The 22,856-nt window shown below is 45.4% G+C and overlaps 1 long non-coding RNA gene across 1 annotated transcript; it reads right to left on the bottom strand.

The window, feature by feature from the left end:
- Positions 1–10,254: 10,254 nt before the first annotated feature.
- LOC110307556 lies at positions 10,255–20,909 on the bottom strand. The gene is made up of 4 exons (XR_002379414.1): positions 19,958–20,909; positions 17,148–17,707; positions 13,119–14,463; positions 10,255–10,992 (listed from the first exon to the last, which is right to left on the bottom strand). It is a non-coding gene; the product is annotated as an uncharacterized LOC110307556 (long non-coding RNA).
- Between the last annotated feature and the right edge of the window lie 1,947 nt (positions 20,910–22,856).

The following is a 22,856-nucleotide window of genomic DNA, read 5'->3' as shown; positions in this document are numbered from 1 at the left end:
TGGCTCTCCACTCCCAACGAGAAGCACCCATGATCTCCTCCCTGCAGAAGACTCCTATCCCTGTCAGTCCAGTTGGCTGAAGTTTCTGAAAGTGGGGGGTCAAGTGCAGGTTCTCTTTCTGCACATTTTAGGAGAAGTCTATTTTTTTTTATCCTCCTCTGTGAAGGAGGTGTCTAAAGTCTATTTCAGAAGGATTGGGCAGCAAACTAGATAGGGGAAGTTGTCTTCAGAGATCTACTGTGAGAAATCTGTTAACTGTGTGGTAACATTTAGCTCCAATTCACCTGGCATAGGGCATTCCCAACTCTAAAGTAAACCAGTCAACTAGAGAGGTTAGCACACAGACCTAGACATCTGGACCAGGAAATTGAGGTAGGCATAAGTGGGTTGGGAGGAACTAGAAAGGACTTGAGATGATGCAAAAATCTCTCAGCTATGGCTGGCTGGCTTTTCAAGCCCCCAAAGGATGTGGCTGTTCTGACTTAAAGATTTAGGGATTGTGGTCTCCCTCTCCCTACCACAGGACCATCAATAAGACAAACTTCCAACACACACACACACACACACACTGTTGCTAGCATTCCTGAGATGAAGTCTCCCCTCCCAAAGAGTTCTGGAGTCCGAAAGGACAGCTAATTAAGCCTGGGTGTGTCTAGTGATACTTTACTGGATTCCAAAATCCTGGCTCAAAGCTTCCAAAGCAAGATTCCCCACTCCATACTATATATACACAACAAGAGTACCCAACTCACCCAGACACAGTTTGTCTCAATTGGACAATCTGCTCACAGATCCAGCCCTCCCTCGGGATCTCAGCCAGTCCTAGCAGCCCCTTGTGGTGGTCCCTCAGGAACACAAGCCATCCCCAGATCAAACTTCTTAGTTCACGAATCTCCAGCCAAGGCACCCCCTGTAAACCTATTTTAAACTCTTTTCGCAGAGAAAAATATTTGGATCTCTGCCTATTTGTGAAGGCTTAGCATCACATTACATCGTCGGGGCTTCTGTTTTTTTAATATTATGTGTCTGTACTATTTAAACACACATTGAAAGTGGGACTTCTTCCCTAACAAACTGAAGCTGGCTGGCGCCAGCTCTGCGATGGGAACTGAGACTGCTGGGTGAGCTGTTGTCCCTGCAAATTGTAGGACACAGTCATCTGGATATGCAGGGTGGAGCCAGGATGGACCTTGAAATGTGTGCCTTTCTGTCACCTTTCTGAAAAGTTCAGTAATTATCGTGCTTACAAAGAATTTCCACTAATTACTCTAGTATCACACAGCCTATGTATCACAGTGGAGCACAAGAGCTAGCTTTTGGACTGAAATGTTATTCTCTATATATTTGTGGGGGGTTTCTTGTAATTAGAACTTTTTTTTTCCTTTCTGTAATCTTTTCTTAAGCTTTGCCACAATCCTGTACTATTGACATGAAGAGACACCATGACCAAGGCAACCCACAGACAAAAAGAAAAATTAATTAATTTGGGAGTTTCCTTCCAGTTTTAGCAGGTTAGTGCCTTATTATCCTGGTGGGGAACTTGGTGGGAGTATGGCAGCAGTCATGGCAATGAGGCAATAACTGAGCTACATCCTGATCCTCAGGCCAAAAGAGAGGGACTGGGCCTAGTTTGAGCATGAGACCTCAAAGCCCCAACCCTTCTGCCAGCAAGGCCACACCTCCTCCAACAAGACCACGCCTCCTACTTCTTCTAATCCTTCTCACATGGTGTCATTCCTTGGTGACTAAGCACTCAGACATATGCACACGCAGGGGTCACTCTTATTCAAACCCCACAAGCTTAAGCAGCATTCTTTTTTTTTTATCTTTTTTTAAATATTTTTTATTACATATTTTCCTCAATTACATTTCCAATGCTATCCCAAAAGTCCCCCATACCTTACCCCCCACTTCCCTACCCACCCATTCCCATTTTTTGGCCCTGGCATTCCCCTATATTGGGGCATATAAAGTTTGTGTGTCCAATGGGCCTCTCTTTCCAGTGATGGCCGACTAGGCCATCTTTTGATACATATGCAGCTAGAGTCAAGAGCTCCGGGGAACTGGTTAGTTCATAAAGTACCACCTATAGGGTTGCAGTTCCCTTTAGTTCCTTGGGTACTTTCTCTAGCTCCTCCATTGGGAGCACTGTGATCATCCAATAGCTGACTGTGATCATCCACTTCTGTGTTTGCTAGGCCCCGGCATAGTCTCACAAGAGACAGCTATATCTGGGTCCTTTCAGCAAAATCTTGCTAGTGTATGCAATGGTGTCAGCGTTTGGAAGCTGAATATGGGATGGATCCCTGGATATGGCAGTCTCTAGATGGTCCATCCTTTCGACAAAGCTCCAAACTTTGTCTCTGTAACTCCTTCCATGGGTGTTTTGTTCCCAATTCTAAGAAGGGGCACAGTGTCCACACTTTGGTCTTCATTCTTCTNGAGTTTCATGCATTTAGCAAATTGTATCTTATATCTTGGGTATCCTAAGTTTTGGGCTAATATCCACTTATCAGTGAGTACATATTGTGTGAGCTCCTTTGTGATTGTGTTACCTCACTCAGGATGATGCCCTCCAGGTCCATCCATTTGCCTAGGAATTTCATAAATTCATTCTTTTTAATAGTTGAATAGTACTCCATTGTGTAAATGTACCACAATTTATTTCTGAATCCATTCCTTTGTTGAGCGGCTTCTGGGTTCTTTCCAGCTTCTGGCTATTATAAATAAGACTTAAGCAGCATTCTTAACCAAGGTATCTAGGCTGTCTAAGCACATGTGCTCTGTAACACTCCACATTTCAAGAGGTCAAGAAAGAGCTGCTCAGAATAGCTTCAACCAATCTCAGTGGATCAAGAGTATGTTTTATAGGGACTAGTGAGATGTCTCAGTCTCACGTGCTATCCTCTCACCAGCAAGAACACACGCGTGAGAAACCGGATCCTTCTGCAGCAACTTTATTACACCAGCTTCAACATAAAAAGGAAGCCCCCAAGCACTAAAAAGGTGCTGCTTATATACACCTTAGTGTGGCATGTCCACACCTGATTGGCTGCTCTCCCAGAGCCTCATCACCACACCCCGGGACGGGCTGTGACTTGGCGTGAAAACACTCTCGCACATGCGCACATTGCTTGTTTACCAATTAGGCCACGCAGGTACAGCAGAAACCGCTTTACACATCTCCCCCTTTTTGTTTTATTAAAACAAGGCTGGTCTAGGCCTTTGCAGTTACGTCCATCTGCTGTGGCTCCTGTTTTAGGTCGTTCCTCTAATGTCACAGCCTTACCTGTCATAGGGTAACCCTATCACCACCGGGCCCCATGTCTTAGGTTGGTCTGTGCATGAGGAAAGTTGCCCGTCTCTGGATACCACAGTGCTGTGTGACAATAACTGCTAGATGGCCTAGGGCGAACTCTGCGAGTGAGGCCAGCCAGGTTTTAAGGAAAAATTTTTGCGGAGAAATCATGATCACCCTGTTGCATGCAATGAGGAAACCTCAGCGATGTGCAAGGGCTGATCAATGATCATTGAGACTCTCTCATCCCAGTGCAATGGATCTGCAGATCCGTGGGGTGCAAGAGCAGAGAACTCAGATGCCAATTAAGTCTTAAGCATGGATAGCCAAATTTCAGGGGAGGCCCCTTGTTCAATGGCCACAAGTGCTTGAGTGATAACGACTTTGTCACGTTTCTGTTGAGATCTGAGTTTGCAAACCAACCATAGCATAAACACTATCCCACAACATAAGGCTGAGCCAAACAATATAACCCCCACCCACTCCTTAAAATAAGAAACTGCAGAGGTAAGCCAAGAGGTAAAATCTCCAAGGGTCAGTGGTTCCACTCTGGTCCCATTAAGGTTCAGGATCTGTATCTGCAGCCTCGTCTGCAACCTTTCCAGCTCCTGCGACCAGTTCCCCTTCAGGTGATTCGATAGGTCTGTACTTCTAATAAAAGAATCATTAATATACCTAACGGGAGTAATGCTGCCCAATTAAAGATAATCTACTTCTTATACACCCATGGCTCTTGAGGAGTTTGTCGTGCATAAGGCACATCCAAAAAATATTCCTTTGCAAAAAACAAAGGCAAGGTAGAAGAATTGGAATGTACCGGTAAAGGTACTGGCCATGATCTTACTATGGCCCACAAAGGTATACTTATCCTGGTCTCAATCGTCAGGAGCAGGAGGATCATCTTGGGGTTCATCTTGCTCTTTCACAGTCCTTGTCAGTCGCGTCGGGACCCAAAGATTTTCTTCACCCTGTGGAAAAACACAAATAGCTCCCCGGGATCTGATTAAGATAGGATCNGGNCCATACCATTTATTATCAAGGACATTTTTCCATTTGACCATTTCCTTTGGCCTATCGGGCTCCGAACTATGACGATCAGCTGCAGAGTGACCATGCTCATCAAGATTTAAAAAATTAATAGTAAAGAGTGCCATGGAAACAGCAACTCTTGGTACTGGGGATATCACGTCTTCCACAATTCCCCTTCTTTGTTTTATTAAATAAGCTTTTATAGTGTGATGAGCACGTTCCACAATGCCTTGTCCTTGTGAATTGTAAGGAAGGCCAGTCAGATGTGAAACATTCATTTGATGGTAAAATTGTTGAAACTTATTAGAGACATATGCTGGCATTGTCAGTTTTTAGAATTTTAGGTTTACCCCAAGCACTCCATGCCTCTCCTTTCCTTGAAAGTGCTTTCCACGCCTTAATGGCAGCAGCTGAAACCTGAGCCACAGCTGAAACCTGTATGTGCTGAAACCTCTATCCCTGCTGCCTCAAAGATAGGAAACATCTGCTGTAATTTTTGCCGCTCGTCTCGAGGGATAAAAGAATCTGAGCAAAAATTTTCTGCATAAGGTGGAGGGGCACTAGGGCTCAGAGGCCGAACCATGCCCTGACTTAAGCCACCATTTCCTTTTAACTTCCTTCTTGGCTCTCTATTTCTACCCTCATCAGGGTGGTATCTTTCTTCCTCATAGCGGGCTGCTTCTTCCTCTAAGTCTTCTTCCTCTGAGGGACTAAGTTCTTCACTTGAGCTTGACCTATCAAGTCCTAAATCCTCAAGTTCTTTTAACGGATAAAAATTCTTCCTCTCGGGGGACTCCTTCCCCTTCTCTTTCTCTTCTCCCCTTTATCTTTCCTCCTTTTTTTCTCTCCCTTCTCCTTTTTCTCTCCCAGGGCGTCCTTTCCCTTTTCTCTCTCTTCCTCGGATCCAGAATCCTTGGAAGGGCCTTGTTTCTTAGGTATACCCTTTTTTCTTTGAGCTCCCAATCTTTTACCCCCGCTCTGTTTCTGACATGCTGTCTTGAACCTCCTCCAGCACTCCCTGTCCTGCTTTCACTATAAGGAAAAGGATAAGTGCCACAAGAACAATTACGAAGGCTTCCATTGCCCCTTCTAATTGTAGAGAAAGACCAGAACCAAACATGCCTCTCAGAGCTTACCTTGAAAAACCAACCTGACTGCAGTTCTGAATCTGCCCCGCGAACGGAGGGTCTCCTCAGCGCTGGCGATGGTAAGGCATTTCCCGGGTTTCGGCGCCAATTCTCATGCGCTATCATCTCGCCAGCAAGAACACACGCGTGAGAAACCGGATCCTTCTGCAGCAACTTTATTACACCAGCTTCAACATGAAGAGGAAGACCCCAAGCACTAAAAGGGTGCTGCTTATATACACCTTAGTGTGGTGTGTCCACACCTGATTGGCTGCTCTCCCAGGGCCTCATCACCACACCCCGGGATGGGCCATGACTTGGCGTGAAAACACTCTCGCACATGCGCACATTGCTTGTTTACCAATTAGGCCACGCAGGCACAGCGGAAACTGCTTCCCACATCTCAGCAGTCAAGAACTGCTGCCCTTCCAGAGGACCCTAGTTCAACTCCTGGCACCTACATGGTGGCTTACAACCACTGGTAGCTCTAGGCCCGTGGGATCTGACATCCATCCCTGGCTTCCATAGGCACTAGGCATAAAAATGGTCCACAGACGTGAATGTAGGCAGAAGACTCATATGCACAAAATAAAGATGGAAATATTTTTAAAGGAATCTGTTTTTACTCTCCTATGCATATAAATAATTTTCCAATGATCTGGTCTGATGCATTGTAGGGAATTGCAGGCTGGTCTCCAGTTGAGCTGAGGTCTGAACCCCGATGGCCATAATTCACCTACATGACACGGTAGGCATTCCCTCATGCTCCTGGAACTCTGGCCCCTACCTAAGTTACCACACCTCCCTCACACAGTCTCCCACAAGAGACACATGGTCAGTAGTCACATAGGCAATGGCTCAAGCGTCTGACCTTCAGGCTAAACTCCTCCCCAGTTACCTAGCAATAGTAAAGACCATAAAAAGGGGTGTTCAGCCCCACCTCAATCTCTTACTGCTTACTCTCTTGTCTCCCTCTTACCCCTCACTCTCACCCTCTCTCTCCTCTCTCTTTGTCTTCTCTCCTCTCTTCTCTCTCTTTGTGCTCTCCTCTCCTCTCTCCATCTTACTCTCTTTCTCTCTAGCCTTTCCTCTCTCTCTCTCTCTCTCTCCTCTCTCTCTCTCTCTCCCTTGTCTCTTTCTCTCTGAATTTCTATAATAAAGCTCTTAAACCATAGAGAGTCTCTGCTCCATCAAGGCTGTACGCACTCTCACAGGTGTTGGGAACCTCTTCCCTCATCCCTCTCCCCTAAAACCCCAGGGCTTTAGCAAAATAGCTCTGGGGTCCCCAGGCAGTGCTGCCCCTTGGCCACCCCCTGAAGAGTGGGATAGAGGAATGACCACCCCGGGGTTACAGGGTGTGGCACTGGGGGCCCCAGGTCGGGGGCTGCCCCTTGTCCACCCTTCTCCAAGTGGGTCAGAAGCTTGGATGCTCACCTGGGTCAGAGTGGAAAGCGCCTGGCAGCCCTCCTGCATCCTCCTGCCCAGAGCATAGGAGGAACTCTGGCTGGACATGGGCTATTTTCCCCTCCCCCACTTCCCCAGGGCCCTCTTTTTAGTTCTCAACAATGCATTTATAAAAAGGTAAAGAGAGAAAGAATATATTCTACGGGGGTGTGGTGAGGGAAGGGGGAAGGGGGTGTTTCAGCAGGCCCATGCCAAGGCATCCCTTCCCCCTGAGGGACCAGCCACATGACAGTATAGTATAGAATAGAGTTTCTTCAGGGCGTGAGGAGGGGAGTTAAGAGGGTAGTAGGGGTGGAGAAAGACAGAGAGAGGGAGAGAGAAGAGAAGTAGAGGCTGGCTATGGCCATGAGCACATGGAGAGAGGGGTGGGGGAAGGGGATGGGAAGGGGAGAGGAAGAGCAAGAGAGAAGCAAGAGAGCAAGCAAGAGAACAAGAGAGGGAGGAGGGGGCAAGCAGCCCCTTTTACAGTGGGTCAGGCCTACCTGGCTGTTGCCAGGTAACTGTGGGGTGGAGCTTAGACAGAAGGCTAACATGGTCAAGGTCTTTCACTCCTAGGAAGTACAATTGTCATCCATGCATACTCCATAGGGAGACGAGAAAATGGCCTGAAGGACTCAGAGTCAGTCCAGTCAAGAGAAGCTACATAACGCAGTGATGTGCATTACATTCCAGAGGTATGCATGCGTACCAGAGGTCAACATCAGGCATCTTTCTTGATCTCTCTCCATATGATTCTTTTGAGACACAGTCTTTCATTGGTCAGTCTGGAGCTTACTCTTTGGGCTAGCCTGGTTGACATCACCTACTCTGTACTCTGATGCACCTAGGTTTATAATACCTAATATAATGTGTAAGTTATACAAATATCAATAAACTGTTTTAAGGTATGGTGACAGGAAGTGTTCTGACTATATCTAGTACAGCATGCTCTGTAGTACAAACATGCTCTGTGTTTGCTGTGTATGTGTGTTTTCATACATGCACATGTGCGTGTGTATGTGTGTGCATGCTTATGCATATGCACTTGTGTGTGTCTACTAGTGTGCATGCACCTAAGCCTCTGTGTGTGTATGTGCCTGCTGTTGTGATACAAATGCAGAGGTCAGAGGGCCATCTTGGCTGTCCAGCCTCATCTTTACCTTATTTTGAGATTTGGTTTCTTGTTTGTTCCATGGTATATACCAGGTTAACTGTCCCACAGCTTCTGGGATTATTCCGGTCTCAAGCACATCTTCCCATAGAGACCACTGGGTCACAGGTCCTGCGATCACCTGTGCAGCTTTTAAGTGGTTTGTGGGGATTCAAACTCATGTCTTTGGGCAAGGAGAGCAAGTTATTTTACTCTCTGAACCATTTCCCAAGCAGCTAATCACTATTTTAAAAAATATTTTTATTTATTTTTACTTAATGTGTATATGTGTGTGCATCAGTATATGTCTGTGCACCACCAATATTCAAGAGCATAGGGGTCAGAAGAGGACATTGGATCTCCTGGAACTGGAGTTACAGACAGGTGTGAACTGCCTTGTGGGTGCTTGGATCTGAACCAAGGTTCTTTGCAAGAGCAGCCAGTATGCTTACCTACTGTATAGTCTTTTAAGCCTATTTTTTTAAGAACTATTTTAAATCCATTGTGGAATCTAAACCTGCAGATGTGGAGAGCCAGTGGTTCACGTAAAGGAACTAATGCTCTTAATACAACAAAAGATTGCAACAGAAGATTCTTTAAAATAAAAGAGAGGATTTCGCAAGTCAGCCAGTGCTGGACACAATGTGTCTATTGTGGAAAGAACTGCTACATCTAATGCTGGAAATGGTTACAGGACGGCAGGGAGGTTGGAGCCAGGTATCTGAACCTGTTGGATGTGGCTCCAAAGGGGCCTAGGGTTTAACTTTAAAGAGTGGTTTTCTGATTATCTCCTGAAGAAAGATAGCCCTGCCCTTCTGATAAACCACCTGGACCTGGGGCCGCTGTCAAAGAAAGGCATAAAGTAACCAGAAAATTGTAGGGCACACATAGTCCAGTCCTGTCCCCCTGTTCCAAATACCCCTGAGAATCCCTGACTCCCACAGGAAATTAACCACAGCTCCTTGATAGAGCAGACAAGGGCTCCCTGCTCCCATCCTGCCTGGTTATAAGCCTCTTCCCAGCACCTACCATTCTTCCTTGAGTTACAGAGACATGGCCCAGCCCTCTACCCAATCTCTGATGCTCTTCTCTGTGCATGAAAAAACCAACTCTGCTCTTCTCCATTTCCATCCCTATAATTCTTTCAGACAGAAACAATTATGGGTCAAAGATGTGACTGTGGGATGGCAACTCCATCCCTTACAACCCCATACCTCACAGTCTTCCTGCTGGAGGTGGGCTCTGTAAGTTCCCTCTCCCAACTGTCGGGCATTTCATATAAGGTCCGTCTCTTTGAGTCCTGGGAGTCTCTGACCTCCCAGGTCTCTGGTATATTCTGGGGTACCCCCGAACCACCTATTTCCTGAGGTTGCCTGTTTACATTCTTTCTGCTGACCCTCAGGGCTTCATTCCTTTTCCCTCAGCGACAGGTCCAAAATGGGATCCAGCTCAAGGGGAGGTCCCAAGATCTGACACTATTACTGAGGCTATGGAGTGCTCACAAAAAGGGTTCTATCATGACTGCCCTCAGAAAGACCCAACAAGTAGCTGAAAGAGTCAGATGCAGATATTTGCACCCAATCAATGGACAGAAGCAGCTGACTTCCGTTGTTGAATTAGGGAAGGCTGAAATAAGCTGAGGAGAAGGATAATCCTGTAGGAGGACTGTCAGTCTCAGTTAAACTGGACCCCCGAGATCTCTCAACCACTGGACCACCAAACAGACAACATACACCAGCTGATATGAGGCCCCCTAACACACATACAGCAGAGGACTCCCAGGTCTGGGTTCAATCAGGGGTGATGCACCTAACCCTCAAGAGACTGGAGGCCCCAGGGAGTTTTGAGGTCAGGTGAGGTGGGGGTGGGGCATTCTCATGGAGACAGGGTGGGGTGGGGAGGAGGTGTGGGATGTGGAGCAGTCAGAAGGTGGATGAGGAGGCAGGGAATAGGATATGGAGTGATAAAATAAATTAAAAATACAAAAAAGTTTCAAAAAAACCCAACTCTGCTGCTACCCCACACATTAGGGTATTTAACTCTACCCTAAATGAGCAACCGCATCCCCATCCCCTCCTCACCACACCCCCACCCTGTCTGGGGCTCTGCATCACCTCAGGACACTGCCTCGAGACATCAGAACCCCTGATCTTGCCTGCTGACTTTTATCCAGATGGTAATCTTTCCAAAGTGGATGGAAGCTTTTTCAGTTTATCATTCCTGCAGCTTTATTAAATAATAGTATGGGGTGGGAGCTGGTGAATGACCGCCATTTGAAGCCATTCTGAGGGTCATAAACTCAGGTTTAAACAGCAGAAGTATGAAGGCAAATGGCAGAGGGAGGGAACAGATTTGTTGTTTGACTTTTGAAGATGTGGTTTCATGTATCCCAGGCTGGCCTCAAACTTACTAAGAGTCCTAGGTAACCTTGAATTTTCCATCTTCCTGCCTCTGCCTCTCTAGTGCTGGGATGAGAGGCTCACACCGTTATGCCCCATTTACTGTAGTGTTGGGGGATCCACCCCAGAGCTTCCAGCAAGCTAGGCAAGTGCTCTGTCACCTCAGACAACATCACTGCTCTCTGACTTGATTCGTTAATTTGGTGAAGGAATTCTCAGCACTGATGTTGTTTTGGATACCCAGGCCCTAGTGACCTCAACTAGGATTTAAGACCTGGTTGACTTTAGATGATGTCACCAACATCTTGAAATGGTTTCTCCCTTGCTGGAGGTCAGTTTTCATTACCCTGCTGTAGAGGTCATTCTCGCCTTTGCTTTTCAGTCAAGATCTTAGCCGTTTGAACTATGAGAAAACATGACCACCCTAAACCTTCATTTCTGGTATTTTCCTACTTATTTTGTCAGAAGGAATGGCCACGGGAAGTGATGTGATTCCACCTCTCAGTGTAGAAGGGTGATTGTGACAGGTTCTTGATAAAGAGGAATCTGTAGAAAGAAAAAGGTGGTTCAGTCTCGATGTGCTGTAGGGGCATCAGTCTGTGATCTGCGGTCACCTGTGGAGAGACAGCACATGATAAAACCACTCCCCCATCAAAGGCATGTGAAGGAAGAGGGTTGAGCAGGACCTCAGTATCCCCTCCAAGGTACCCTCCCAGGACCAGAAGACATCTCACTTGATCCATCTCTGCAAGCTTCCCCCCACCTTCCAATAGGATCCTAGTTATGGGCCAGGCCTTCAGCACAGGGACCTCAGTGGGTACTTTAACCACAGAAAACACAAAGAAAATTTTTTGCTAACAAAATTTACAAGATGTGATTGTCTGTTGTCAAAATTGTCTGAGATTGAGATATTAGTAAACAGATATAATATCTTGAAGTACATATGACTTTTTCAAAGTGGAGAAGTATTTAAAGGAAGCATGTGATCTAAGACAAGACGGTTGTTATTTTGTTACTAGTTTGAACAGTTTACCACCTGTGCCTGTAGGCTCCTCACCTGTGGATTCAACTGTCGTTATTCGGAAAATATGTAAGGAATAAAATTTCATCTGCACTGAAGCAAGCTTTGTGATTATTTCCTGAGTGGTTCATTACACGACTACTTATATGGTAAGGAGATAGGAACAGTCCAGAACGTACTCTAAGTATTCAGGGGCTATGTGCAGGGGGTGTAACTCCTCTACTTTGTCATCTATGGATTATAGAACCCTTGCATTCTGTCACCCTAGACAGTTCCTGGCACTAAACCCTGGATACAATATGACTGCCTTCAATGTGATGTTGACCATACAAAGCGATGTGTGACTTCATCTCATAAATCAAACTGATAAAGTGAGCAGAAAATGCGTCGACTGAGGGGAGAATTTCTTTCAGTCCAATTTTATACTGCAACTATCAGGAAGGAAAAAATAACTTCAGAGCATGCCACAGTCAGCCCAGAAGAGAATCTACCCTTCTAGGAAAACCAAATAAAAGCATTTGATAAATTACAACACACCTGATGTATCTGAATTCAGGCTTGCTGCGAGGACACACACCATTCCGGCTGTTTCGGAGATGGCTGCTATGAATCTGTAAGGATGAGTTATGTTCTCTTTCTGCCCAAACAAGGTGCACGTTCATGCTTTCCCACAAAACAGCTGCACCAACACTCGCAGCCAGGCATCTGGGTTTCTAAAAACTGACTTGAGGGTTTGTGGCTAGTGAAGCATTGTGGAATAACACTCAGTACATTGTAAAATTATATACCCTTAGCTACTCATTAGGCTTTAAAAAACAGAAATGAAAGGTGCCCTGAACGCATTAGCCCTGCCTGACTAGAAGAAAATGCTAAAGTAAAAAGGAAACAGTGTAGAGGGATGGCTGGTCAGAGCACATTCTGACTTCATGACACACTTGGGTCTGTTAAAGGTTACGGAGTCCATTGTGATGGCTGGGAGCTTTAGCATTTGATCAGGTGGCAAAACATTATTAACCATAACTTGTATGTTCTTGAAAGATGTGGCTTTTATGTGGACATCAATCACTGATCCAGATGCTGTGATCTAGGGGGCAAAGCATCTCCTAAAGATGTCTGTGAGAATAGAACAGGAGTGCCGAAATGACGCAGAAGTCGTCCCATGAGAACGTGGGTCCAACAGCAAGAGTTCCTTTACCTGAATACCGACTACCTGGCTGACTTAAGAAGAGAAGAAACTTCACTAGTCTTACTCATGGAACAGAGAGAGTTTAACTTTAAAAATCTACACCTCTTGCCAAGCTTAAACACAGGGGTGAAAAGAAGAACCGTAGCCAGTTATTTGTGACTCATGAAAGTCAATCTGGAGTTAGTACAATGGTCACTAAATGACCACTGACAAGAGAAGACAGCATCTATCCTCCCAGTGAACAATTATGGAATTGTCAGCCGGGAAAGACACTTGGTCAACCGCCAACTGGACACCTAGAGGACAATCTGGGTATCACCAGAACTTGTGAGACTCCACGGAAATTTTTATTTTCTCAGCCAAAGCATAGAGGTGAAACTCTGAGACACGGATTTTAGTGGAAGAGAGTTTATAGCTTGCATACAGCAGGATGGAGAAACAGATGTCCATCTTTTTGAGCCTCACCTTCAGTTCTTTCTCTGTGTGGCTCTCTCTTCATTGGAGTACAGGTGGATGTCTATCTGGATGTCCTGTATCAGCTGCAATATCCCCTGCTCCTTCTTCATTGGACGTGGACCTTGCCTCATGGTGCTGATGGTCACTACCTGCTGCAGTGTGCCTGGCTGGATGCACTGCTTTCTCTTCTGTATCCTTGGATCAGAAAAAATGGAATAAGACATTGACTTGGGACCTGGCCACACATCCTTGATGGAAGGATGATATTTCTTTAACGTAAGAAGTATCATTGAGGAAATTATATCTTAAGAAAACATATTTATGTTCTAAATTTGTTAACCTTGACTCTCTGGCACTCTCTACCACTCCTTGTTCCCCTGGTGTACAGCTCTGTGACTCTTTTGGAAAACCCCATTTCCCACTCAGGTTCATCTCAGTCTGCTCTCCTTGGTGCACCACTGTCTTCTCATGTTTAAGAAGCTTTCTGTGTAAGAGAAAGAGATCAGACACAGGCAGGCTCACACATGCAGCCTCTTGACCTCTAGGGTTAGTACAGTGAGCCACTGGCATGGACGAGCCACAGTCAGGTCTAACATGCTTACTAACATGACTTGCAAGCACAACCCTGAAGTCCCAGAATCCCATCTAAACTTGCAGGAACAGGAATTGTTCCCTGTGTCTCTCTCAGAGTCATATTTGTATGCAGAAGACCATCAGTGTCTTTGTTAATCTCCAACCTCTTGTCTCTGATATCTCCTGGGAACAATCATTGTGCAGCTTTGGTTAGAAAGTCATGAGTTACACAGATCTGCAACAGAGTCACTGAGCTGTAGGCTTAGAGTTTTCAAAACCTACTTTAATAAGGGTTCTTAAATGCTTTAACCTCCCTTCTTACCCATCACCCACCAGAGGTAGTAGAAAGGAAAGGTTAATAGGGCAAAGGGGGATGTGGGTGTGTTTAGAAATAGTTCCAATCTTTGTTGATTCCAATCTTCGTTGTCAGGATATCAGCAGTCAGTCCACACAAATCAGCAGCAGCAGCAGCAACCAGATCCAGAAGAAACCTCAACGTTCTGTTCTGCCAACTGGGCAGAAACAGCAAGAAGCTACCTGAATATCACAAGAAGTTCTTTGATTCGTTTCTCTCTAAGAAGTCATGACAGGTGATGCTCAGTGAAGAAGGCAAGGTCATCAGCGAAGCCCAATGAAAACCAGCAAAGAGTGGCAAGGTAAACCAATGCCACCCTGTCTTCCGCTGTCTGTGGGGTTATACTTACACCCTTTCCAAGCATCACGTGTCCTCTCAAGCATCTGCTCCAGCAGAACATCACATGCTCCTTTTCCAGGTAGCTTCCTGAAAAACATCACACATCTGTTCTCAATGAAACCTCCTCAGCCAAACATCCTCTCATAAGACAGTTTCCAGAGAAACATCACATGATACAACCAAGTCTCCAAAGAAACCAGAAATGTCTATTTTACTGAGAAGTTCAAATTCACATCCAAGGGTCATCATAGACTCTGGGGTAAGCAAGTTAGCTGACCACTGAAACTATTTTGTTGATAAATAACCAATAGCTAACAATCATGTAATTGCATGTTAAGTGTGTGGCCATATGCAAAGTGAAAAATATTTTACAATTATTGATTTAGTGGTATATGTGTGCTGGGTGGGACATATGTTTAAAACATGAAAATCTACCATAAGTCAAAGAGATCACTGATGCTCTAGTCTGAAAACCAAGCAAGGTTCTGAAAACCATCAGCAGAATTACAAGGACTTCTGGGAATTTCTGTATTTCTGAGGACTGAAGTGATCTTCACAAAAATCTGTGACTTGGACAGGTGCTGTATTCAGTCTGTGAGTCCTGTATTTTCTAGGGAGGTAAATGTTTGAGTATGGGGTGTGTGTGTGTGTGTGTGAGAGAGAGAGAGAGAGAGAGAGAGAGAGAGAGAGAGAGAGCCTGTGTGTATGAGAGAGAGTAAATGTGTGTGTGTATCTGTTTGAGACCATGATGTGTATTTAAAGCTTACACATATGCTCTATGTCAGAAAAATGGTTTTTCGAAGAAGAAATCAACTACAAAAAATTATGGATTGGAGTCAATTCTTAATTGTGCAGTAAAACTTAGGTAACTAGAAGTAAAGACATTTAGATGTCATTCAAAAGTGGATCTTAGCTTAGAGCTCAAATTACTAATGGCTTAAATGTGAAATAGCCAACTGATTTTAATATGAAACTGCTCAGAAAACCTTAAAAGCAAAATTTTTGTTTGTTTCTAAGAACCTGTGAACATTCCACAAATTGGTTAGGAGCTTTCCATTTTCTGAAAGAAAAAAAAAATGTCTAGGTAGTCACTATGCAGTGTGCTGATTACTGGGGGAGTGGCCACATAGGTGTAGTCAAATAAATCCAAATAGCTTAGTGTTTTAACTCAATAAAATGTAATCCAGAGTGCAGGAGTCACTGAGTCAGAAGTGTTTTCTGGAAACTGGTTCAGTTAAAATGAGTGGCCACTCCTCCAGACAGGGCCTCAAATCCCTGGCTCTAATATGTAAAATGGCTTTGGGGAGAAAGGCAGCTTTATACCTTCTTCGAGTTTATCTTCATAGCATAAAACAAAAGAGGACGTTGGATGAGCTGAAGCCAGAGAAAGAGAGGAAAGAGACAGGATACCTGTCACATTGGTTAAAAAGGGGCCTCTGCTAGGTGCTTGACAAACTCCAGCACAAACCAGCATTCCCAGCTCTAAGTTCCTAAGAGTAAGCGTGTTGAGCCATTGCAGAATGGTGGTGACAGACACTTCCTAATCTAAAGTCAGAGCTTCCCGAAGAGGAAAGTCAGGGGCCAGAGACATGGAGCAGTGGCTAACACACTGGTTGTTCTTGAGCAGACTGGAGTTCTATAGAAAAAAAAAAATAAGAATAAATAAATTATTAAAGAGGAGAGTCAGGAAGGAGTGGGGAGAGCCACCTTCTATAACTGTTTCAAACCTTAGCCTCTTGCCAGTTATGGTGTTTCAATGCTTCTGAAAAATACCTGAAATATAATTTCCAAGCCTGCTAAGACGTCAACTGTGTCCATTGCCTGAATCAAATTAGTGTAATAACCAAAGGACCACGTTGTAAGAAACCAGGTAGACTGTACATTCGTCCTTCTCTGACTGGTATTACAAGAGAGCTGACCGGGTAAGTGATGGAGCTCTGAGTAGAAGCCAAGTAGCCTGTGATATTGGCTGGATTTCAAGGAAAGAGAGAGGGGGGGCGGGGGGAGAGGGAGAGGGAGAGGGAGAGGGAGAGGGAGAGGGAGAGAGACGCTACACTTCAATTTTAAAACTACAAGTACATGCTAAGATTACAGGTAAATTAAGTTTGCCTCTGGTCTAGACAGAGACATGAAAATAAAAGGAAGATCCTGCTGTCCTCCGCTACTGGACTAATATGCTGGGAGAGAAATGCCTGTCTTCTGGGGCAGTGAGAGAAGCAGGTGAAACAGGAAGTGGAAAGAAGCAGGGAATGTGGCAGAGCAGGAAGTGAAGAAAGGCAAGAAGCAAGGCTGGAAAGATGGCTCAGCAGTTAAGAGCACAGACTGGAGCCGGGCGGTGGTGGCACACGCCTTTAATCCCAGCACTTGGGAGGCAGAGGCAGGTGGATTTCTGAGTTCGAGGCCAGCCTGGTCTACAAAGTGAGTTTCAGGACAGCCAGGGCTACACAGAGAAACCCTGTCTTGGGAAAAAAAAAAAAAAAGAGCACAGACTGCTCTTCCAGAGGTCCTGAGTTCAATTCCCAGCAACCACATGGTGGTTCGCAACCATCTGTAATGGGATCTGATGCCTTCTTCTGGTGTGTGTGAAGAGACAATGATGTACTCCTATACATAAAAATAAATAAATAAAATCTTAAAAAAAAACTTTGAGAAGGCAGGAAGTAGGAAAAGCAGGAAGTGTGGAGAAGTAGAAGTGAGGAAAAGCAGGAGGTAGGAGAACTAGGGAGTAGAGAAGCAGGATTTAGCAGCATCTGAAATGGCCATAGCCTTACCTTCTAAGGCCCGGACTCTTGTTCTCCCTCTTGCCCTTGGTGGTCTCTTTTTCTTCCACCCCTGATGCCGAGGGGGGCTGTTGTGCTTTCCGTGGGGACACTAGAGAATCCAGGATGCTAGTCAGCGCTCTCCAGCTCTGAGCCTGACAGGAAGAGGAGGCAGCAGCAGGGAAGTGTGGTGGGGAGCTTTATTCTCAAGAGCTGCTGCTCACCCGTGAGTCAGTTGATTACCTCCTGACAAGAAGTTTCACTATTTAATGGTGTCCCTTGAAATAATGTGATTCGAGGTATACACAGGGATTTGTGTACATGTCCCTTAGCGGGAGGATATTCACAGGATGCCTGCACCACAGTCAGTCGCTAAGATCCTAACCAGTGGCTTGTTTGCTCCTACAAAGGAAAGGCCAGCTCTACTGGGGAAAATACCAAATGTCTACCTGCTGACCACTTCTTCCACATTTTCTTCCTCCCGGGGCATCTGCCAGTGGGTCTCTCAGATTGGTCAGCTGGCAGAGCCATGAAAGGTGTCTTAATGGCCCGTTTGTTCAGTAGCAGCCTTCCTATAGGGAAAGTAGACGGAAATATGGCTCCCCTACTCTTACAAACATGACCCACTGAAATGATGGTTTATTCCAGTGGAAATGTTGGCCAGTGGGTAATCTGATATCACCTCTATGTGGTAAGCCCCACACTAGCACTATCCAGACAGAAATCTGCATAAGGATTTCCATCAGGCTAATGTTCAGATGACATCATCTGTATCTCCCTGATTGGAAGGAAAATACTTTCAGATCATCTCGACTTTTCAAGAAAATATTTTGAATAGCAGACACTTTTATGTGCATCTCTTTTTACATGTGCCCTTGAGACTTTCAACCCCAAAGCTTTTCAAAATCGAAAGATGTACAGGCAAGTAAAATATTCCAGTGTGATGGGGAAACTGTTGTATCTTTGATGGGAGGGTGGGGAGTCTAACCCTGGAAACAAAAGTTGTCCTGAGAACTGGAAGCAGACAGAATATAATCCCTCCCTCAGATGACAGAAGCAGCTGCAGGCAGGGGGCTGCAACCCAGCTGCCAGCAAGGGCAGAGAAAACATGGAGACTGAGGGAGAGAAAGAAAAGGCCGGTTGAGTTGAGCGGGCACGGGGAGCATGGCAGTGACATACTGATCAAGCAGAGCGGTGTGCACGTGTTTTTCCTTTCTTTACTTCCTATCTCCTTCCCATGACTCCCCTTAGCCAACCCTGCAGAAAGGCGATTGACCAGGAAGCACAGTCAGTTCTGACCCTCCCTGTGGTGTAGGAAAGAAGAGACATGGTTCTCAAAGCCTAGCATGCAGATGGAGTGTGTTGGCCTTGACCACACTAACGCTGAGTGCTAAACAAATTCAGAAAGGAGAAAGGGACATATTATCAGGCTTCGATATGTGTGTGTGTGTGTACATAGATACACACCTACATGGGCCAAGATGGCTCAAGGAACTCATAAAAGACTGGGTATAGGGACAGTCGAAAAATGTGAAGTAATTGTACTACTCTCTCCTCTCCTGCCTGAATAATCGAGAGAGATCTCATTGAGCATTGCTAGAATCACCATCCTCAATCCAAAGCAGCCAAGGACATAATTTTCTTTGTCTTGTGGAGAGGCAAGTTCAGCTGGCCTAAAGAACTAGTTAGGGAACGCCCACCTCTCTTACAGTCTTTCTGCTCAGCTGCTACCTACACAAGCACACCCACCCACACACTCAGTTCGAAAAGCCTACGAGGATGCCAGGCCTGTGGCTAGACCACAGTACTGTGGCATTGGAGAGTAGGGGCCATGCCAAGCTGACTTCACCATGATGGCATCAGAGCTAGGTTTGAGTTACCAGTTTCAACACGCTGATGTCAAAGCCAGCCCGCTCCTTCTACTTACTTTATCTGCTGGCTGAAATAATTGGCCAACATTAAGCCAAGGGCTAAAGACCAAAGGATTGTTCAAGGGCCTCATAGACTAGCTTTCCAGCGCCAGCTGCTCCGGGTGAGCCCTGTATTGCATGTTGTGTGTGCTGGGGGAAATGTGGGAAACAGGCAGTTCTCAGTCCAAATCGCAGCTCTTTGTCTTCCTGTTATAAGGCACTGGATACAAGGTTGCAAGTCTTTCATCTGTAACACTGAAAGAACGGGGTGAGGATTCTGGAAACAGTATACAAGAGAGCCCATTGGGCTTCCTAAGTGTTTGACCTGTGACACCTCCTGTAGGTGGGGATGCTTACTAAAGATTAACCATTGATTAAAAATGAGAGCCCATAATAAGTGCTTGTGATAAAACTGTTTCCCCGTTTGTAAGATTTTTGGTTTTGGGTTTTTTGTTTTTTGTTTTTGTTTGTTTGTTTGTTGAGGTTTGGGGGTTTTGTTTGGTTTGGGTTTGGGGGGCATTTTTGTTGTTTGTTGTTGTTGTCGTTTTGTTCTTTGTTTTTGTTTTCTACAACTGGCACAATTGTACTTCCCGAATCCTTCCCCCCCCCACCCTTTTATTGAAAAAAATATTTCCACATAATATATCCTGGTTACAGTTTCTCTTCCCTCTTCTCCTCCCAGTTCTTCCCCACCTCCCCTCCCATCCAGATCCACTCTCTCTCTCTCTCTGTCGCTCATTTAAAAACAAGCAGACTTGTAAGGGACAATAATAAAATAAAATAAGATAAAACAAAAACTAACACATCAGAATCGAGCAAAACAAACCAACAGAAGAAAAAGAGCCCAAGAGAAGGCGTAAGAAGTAGAGACCCACTCGTTGGCACACTTGGGAATCCCATAAAACCACTAACCTGGAAGCCACAATACAATCGCAGAACTGTGCAGGCCCTGTGTATGCTGCCTCAGTCTCTGAGAGCTTTTATCATGTTGATTTAGAGGGCCTTGTTTTCTTCAGCCTCCTCTTCTGGGGCATCCCTGAGCCCCGAGGGAAGGATTGGATAGAGTCATTGCTTTTAGGGTTGAGTGTTCCAAGAATCCCTCCTCACTCTTCTTGACAGTCCTGACCCAGAAGTCTGCAGACTCTGTAGGAACCTTTCCAAGCAAGGGAATAAGGAAGGAGTCCCTCACCTGCAGAGCTGACCTCACAGGCACCAGGCTCGCTATCGCTGGAGGTGGGTATCTCTCACTCTGATCACGCAGAATGCGCTGCACTGGGTCCACCGGAAGATGAGATCCGCAGAGCCTTCGTGTTTGCTGTTGTAGAAATCTGGATACATCGAGTCACAGTTAAGTTAACCTTTGCAAGCGTGGCACGGTGTGATTCTTAGACCCAAGCGTTTCCGTCCTTCTTCTGTTCTGTTTGTGGGGCTGCTTTGTCCTTCTCTGGGGTTCTCTTCTTCCTCCCTTCTCCCTCTCGCACATCAGCAACCCCTTCCCCCATGAAATCAAACCCACTGAATGCTGTGTAGCAAAGCTTCCAAGAAATCATTCCTAAAACCGTGGTGTACATCCAAGTAATTATTGAAGGATCTTGTTATTTCCATTTTTGAGAAATATGCGCATGAGAAGAGTCCAAAAATCCAGACAACCACTTCTCTTTGAGGGGCGATGTTGACAGATCCAGAAAATATTTTCCAAAACACTACGGGATGTTTGAAGTTGTTTTTCTATCTAGACAATGTGTGTGGCTGGAAAAGCACATTTGCTCAGTGTGTTTTCTTAGACGGCCTTGCCAGGTGATTGGAAATAAGAAACAGGCTCTTTTAAATCCTCTCCTCCAATGCTCGTCTCCCTCAGCTGACTGAGAGCTTCAGTACATTCCAACTGTACAGTTGTTGTTCTTTTTTTTTTTTTTTTAACTTTAACGCCCTGTGTGGCCTTGCTCAGTTTAGATTTGAACCTGGTTCAAAAAAAAAAAAAAAAAAAGCCCAAGTGGAGAAAAGGATTGTGCAAGATGTATGTGTTTATACTGCACTGTATGTTCTTGACAATCTGGCTATGTGATCCATAAACACGAAACTTAAATTTTACGAGACTACCAACCAGCTTTTCAGCAAATATTACAAGTCAAAAGATTGCAAGTCGAAAATGGAGAAAATGCTAGATAAAGCAACCCAAGCCCTAAGAGAGTTTATTTAAGACCGTGGATACAAGTGCATGTATCAGGCCAGTAAAGCAAACATCGATGAAGTGCCCCCTTGGGACATCATTCTGTCGCTTGGTGATCAGGGGACACATACATGAGCAGGAACTGCCTCTGAGCTCTCAAGGAGAACCACCAGCACATGACCCACATGTCTACGGAGAGGTGGGTTGTGTCTGCTTTGAGATTCTCAGGAAAAGGCAGTCAGTGCAGAACTGACCCCGGGGTTGGGGGGAGGGGCGTGGGAAATCCTAAATTTTCATTAAAGTTGCACAAAGACAATGGCAGTTACCATATAGGCTTGACTGTCTTATCTCTAAGACCCTTAATACAGTTCCTTGTGTTGTGGTGACCCCCCTGACTCAGAGATTATTTTTTGTTGTCACTTCATAACTGTAATGTTGCTACTGCTATAAATAGTAATGTAAGCCGGGAGGTGGCACATGCCTTTAATCCCAGCACTTGGAAGGCAAAGGCACACAGATTTCTGAATTCGAGGCCAGCCTGGTCTACAGAAAGAATTCCAGGACAGCCTGGGCTACACAGAGAAACCCTGTCTCAAAAAAGAAAAAAGAAAAAAAAAACAGAATAGTAATGTAAATATCTGTGTTTTCAGTGAAAGGGGTGGTACCCCACTGGTTGAGAAGCGCTGACATACAGAGCTCTCTTGAATCTCAGAAGAGTCTTCATGGTGATGTCCAAGGTCCCAGTATCTTTTACCAGGTAACTAATGTTACACTCAATGGTATACCCACTTGCTGTGCTCACAGTACCTGGACTCAGAGAGGAGATGACAAGAGGCAGAGACACCTGGGACGAACTTGTTGACACTCTACAGTGTCCAAGTCCTTGACTAGGAAGGACTGGTGGCTATCAGGGTTGCAGCCATTCCCTAATCTCTATCTGGGGCCAATAATCATCTGAATATTTCCCACCTGGCCTTGGCCTGGGAAGAGGGAAGACAGGGTGGGGGTCCCACATGTGCCAGGTTCAAGGGCCAGTGCTTTCCCAAGAACAGAAACATGGCAACTTTATTTACATGGATCCCACCATTTCCTGCTGGAAAGCTTTCAGAAGCCTGCTCATGGCCGAGGAGATAGGGAAAGGAAAATAACATTTATTCCTCATGGAAGTCACCCTGAAAAATCTGTAGCCACATGCTACTGGTGTCCAAAAATGTAAACTCCATTGATTGGACCTGAAAGGGAAATGGAGATATTTGCTTGTGAGACTGAGAGAAGGGGACAAATCAAAACATGCTTCATACTTTGTCCTAGGAGGCCACAGGCAGGGTTATCACTGACCAAGATGGGGAAAGTCTGAAAAGGAGACTGTGACACAGGCTTTGGTATGCATATGCCATCCTAGCCATGACTGTGATGTGGACATGCCATCCTAGCCATGACTGTAATGTGGACATGCCATCCTGGCCATGACTCTGCTGGGGAGATGCCATCCTGGCCATGACTCTGCTGGGGATATGCCATCCTAGCCATGACTGTGATATAGACATGCCATCCTAGCCATGACTGAGATGTAGACATACCATCCTGGCCATGACTGTGATGTGGACATGCCATCCTGGCCATGACTGTGCTGTGGACATG

This window comes from Mus caroli, chromosome 13, assembly GCF_900094665.2.
Source record: "Mus caroli chromosome 13, CAROLI_EIJ_v1.1, whole genome shotgun sequence".
Lineage (NCBI taxonomy): Eukaryota > Metazoa > Chordata > Mammalia > Rodentia > Muridae > Mus > Mus caroli.
Note: the sequence above shows the minus strand (reverse complement) of the source record. Positions and strands in the feature narration are given on the sequence as shown.